We start from the raw sequence: 4249 nt of genomic DNA, 5'->3' as shown, positions 1-4249 counted from the left end.
TGAATTTTGCCACAAAGAAAAGAAAAGTAACATAAAAAGTAAGATAAATCTTTTGTCTTTATTAGGATAAATGGGGCAAAGCTTAGATTAAACTCTTCTACTGAAGCAGCATTGATTGTGGGTAGGAGTTGCAGAGCTCAGCAATAGGAAAGCAACCGTGATGCCTGCTGTCAGCAGCCCAGGCTGCCTGTGCACTGCCCAGCTAATAAGAGAGAAAAAAAAGTTGCTCTGAGTTTTTAACATAGCTCCTACCTAGTGTGTTGATTCCATCTGAGTTTGGCTCAGGTATTTTGCCAGCCTAAGGAGAAAACTCTGGGGCTTTGAAGCCATTTCTGCTTGGGAAAAAGAAGCCATTAGCAGAGTCTTGTGCAGGAGCTTGTACCACACAGGGTGGTGGAATTCTGCTCATTGTGATGCTGCAAGATGTAGCAAGATAAATAATTTTGAACACAGAGCCAGTGGAGAATGTGTCTTTCCCCCCTTAGATTTTCAGATGACCCAGGTGTAACAATGAAAAAAAATCCCTTGAAATGACTTGTAGCTGTTTCAGTGTCAAGATTTAATACACTACAGGATGGAAATATATGGGAAGCATCTGTCAATGTGTCAAGATTTTAAAACAAGGAGAATAAAAAACCAAAAAACAACTAACAAAGAAACTCTCAAGTGGACAAAATGGAGTTTGTCTGAGAAAGGCTATCCAGAAAGGATATTGCTTTGTTTTCGATTGGATTTCTCAAGCTTTGTTGTCCCCTCATTCTATGCTCACTTCTTGGTGCACCCAGGAGACTCTGCCTGAAATGTCAGAGTTAATTTACACCAGGAAAATTCTGTGAGCCTTTGTAGGAAACCATGAACCACCTCAGTGTGTTTCACATATTTTGATTCTTGCCCAAAGAAGTTGTGGATGCTCCATTCCTGGAAGTGTTCAAGGCCAGGTTGGATGGGGCTCTGAGAAATCTGGTCTAGTGGAAGGTGTCCCTGCACATGGCAGGGGAGTTGGAACTGGATGATCTTTAAGGTCCCTTCCAACTCAAAACATTCTATGATGCTGTGATTCTTTGCTTACTTTCCCAAGTGAGGCAGCTCTCTGTAGAGAAAAGCTGAATTGGAGCAGTGAGTGGCAGTCCACATCTGACACGCTGTGCATCTCTGGGGAGTCCAGGTGTTTGCCTAAGCTGTCCCCCATTTTCAGGGATCTGTGCCCATGTAGTGGTGCCAGAGTGAAATCACTGTGGAAGGAACTGAGAATCCAAATTGTGTAAAATGCTTCCAAATTTGTGTAGTTGGTGAATGCAGACTGCTTTACTGTAGCAAAGAGCTGGTGGGAAGAAACTCTTCCTAACATGTTCATCTCTCCCTCTCCTGTTCTGGAGCCTGGCTCTCTGGTGAAAGGCTTCCGTGAACAGGGGGAAAGGAAAAGTGAATACAAACCTGTTAAGAAGAAACGATCATTCGGCAATCAGCCAAGGAAAAGGATTTCTATTTCTGTTCAGTAGTCACATGGTCCGCATCACCAGGAGGTTTTCTTCTTGTTTTGTCTTTGGGCAGCAAAACCCATCATTGTAAGTAGAGAAATTATGAGGCCTGCTTGATCTTCCCAGAGCTTTTTCAAGTTGATCTTTATTGGCACATATGTCTCAAAATTGACAGCCCGTGCAGGGAGAGATTTTATTAATTCCAAGTGCAGGTGAGATGGGGATAAGGAAGGATGTATGTGTGACACAGGCATTCACAGTGCCCAGGGAGCCACCTGTGGGATACCTGGGGATTCTCCATCTGCTCCTCCCCACCAAGGGGACTTTGCTGTGGGGCAGCTCCTGGGCTGGTGTCCCAGAGTAGCTTGCAGGCTGAACCTGGCTGGTGTCTCACCACGTTATTGCTCTTCATTGGCCAAAACTCAGCACACCTCAGCTGCACGTCACTTTGCTCTGAGGTGACGTTTAGCATGACCCATGCCAGTTCTCTGTGCTGCATGAAAATGTTGGCACACCATTTGGCTACTGTGGAGCTGGAGGAACAGGTCCTGTCTCTGGGAGGTGCCATCTGATTTATTTAGCAACTGTCTGCTTTTAATTTTTTAAAAATTAAACCTTGGGACTTGTAATGAGATATAATGAGTTTAGTGAGTTAAAATCAGATTGTCAAGGGTGGCTCTTCACTGCCAGCAAAACAGAAAAAAATTCATCAAGAGTTTCTTGTCAACTGCTAGAAAATATTTTCCATCACCCCTAGGGAACTGTGCCTGCTGGAGACTGTGAGTGATTTTGGAAGCAGCAGGCAGGGAAATCACTTATTTTATTAGCTATATTTTGCAGCCCAGTATGTTTGTACAGTAAATAATATTTTGCATAATGTCACTGGCTGATGCTGTGCTTTTTATCATGGACTGCTATTTTTTACAGCTGCTCTTTTAAGTGTCAGCGCTGAGCATTTGTTTGTGTCATCATCTGTGCTTTACATTGCTATGTGTGGCGATATAACTGTTCCAAAGCTTTGTACTGTGACAGGTGTGTCACAGTTATTTGGGAGAGAGGGAACCACACTTTGAACATTTTTCACTCTTTTCATGGCCACATTTATGGTGTTTGTAAAATTCTTTGTGATTTTATGGCATTTCTAAAATAATGTCATTTTATGGCAGTTGGGAAATGCTGGGATTTCAATGAAAAATGGACTATACTGGTTTCAGTGGGAGAATTTTCCAGTGCCACCGAGGGATAAAAGAACCGGCCAAACTTTCTGAGTATAACAGAAAACTCTTTTGAGGACAGCAATTAAAGTGTTTCTTGCCTTTGGTATGTAAGTGATTATTTTCTTGTGGTAAACAGTATTTGCTGTTTTGTATGATATGTATGAGAAAAGAGTGCAGCAAGAAAACCCCTATAGTTAATAATTTTAATAAAGCAGAACCTCAAGGAAATTATGTATTTATAGTCACACCAATATGTGAAGGAGTAATCATGTTCAAAGGCTGACAGGTCCCTAAAACTGGTATTGGTAAAATTTAGTTCTCAGTGAAGGGCTAGAGAAAGGGCTTTGGGGCTTGTCTCTGCTCAGTATCCTCCATGTTAATTTGTCCCTATTTGCAGGATGTTAATACTCCTGTTTGTCAGAATTAAACAGCAGTGTCATTAAATGCTGCAGTCATTTTTATTCTATGCAGATGTGTTACCTTCAGTAGCTATGGACAACTCCCCCCACCTCACCTCCCCTCCTTGCAGGCTGCACTCTTAGCCATAATTGAAGAAAAATCCAGACAGGGCTGGGGGGCTGGAGGTGAGGTTTGTTAGAGCTGCTAATTAGCTGATGCCATCATATCAGAATTACAAGCCAATTCCTTGGAGGACTCCAGGGCCTCTTCTCTCCAGCTTGGAGACAGATGCTGAATTTACCCTCAGAAAACAGGGGCAGATGATTAGTGCTGACACCCTCCAGTTCTGTCACTGAACTTTCTGGCACAGGATGGTTGTTTTAAGGGCCTTGGCTGGAATTAAAGTTTTCTGTCAAGGCTGCTTTTTTAACATTTTATTAAAAAGATTTCCAGACTAATTCAACTGAATGTGAAATTTGATGAGGGACATTTCCTTTCCAGAGCTTCTCATTTTGGGAGGAAGGGAAAAACAACAGCAGCTCTGCTGATGATAAAATTCAATTAGAGTTGAACTACCATTGATTGTTGTGATTTCATTTGTGTTTATGTTTTAATTAAGCTATCCTCATCTGATTTTTAATTTTTTTTAAGATTTTTTTTCTCCCTCTTTCTTTATGTGTGCTTCAGGAGCAGGCGTTCTGTGACTGAATGAGTATACATAGTGTTGCATCCCTTATTTCCCATGCTGGATGGTGAAGACAGCCTTCTAAGAAAAGGAGTATTGATCTTACCTTACATTGAGGACAGTATCCAGACCATGCCTGATACAAGTAGGCATTGCAGAGCCATAGTTTTGTGGCCACATCCAGACTGCCTGAATTAGGCAGACTCTGTGGAGACATTTAGGCATATTTGAAGTTCAAAAGCCCCTATCACTTCAAAATAATTCTTCTCATGGGTGGGAACAGCCAGCATTGTTGAGGGTATCTGCTACCACCAGTACTGAGGGTGTGATCTCACTGCTGCAATTCCCAGGCCAAAAGCCACAGCTGGACCCAAGACCTATTGATCACAGCTTCTACTCACCAGGATGTGCACCCTCAGTTTTCTCTGCCTTGAGGAAGATGGGATGCACAGCTCTGGTTGGTATGGGCA

Source organism: Geospiza fortis, unplaced genomic scaffold (assembly GCF_000277835.1).
Source record: "Geospiza fortis unplaced genomic scaffold, GeoFor_1.0 scaffold173, whole genome shotgun sequence".
Lineage (NCBI taxonomy): Eukaryota > Metazoa > Chordata > Aves > Passeriformes > Thraupidae > Geospiza > Geospiza fortis.
The sequence above is the reverse complement of the archived record's forward strand: the minus strand, read 5'-3'. Positions refer to the sequence as shown.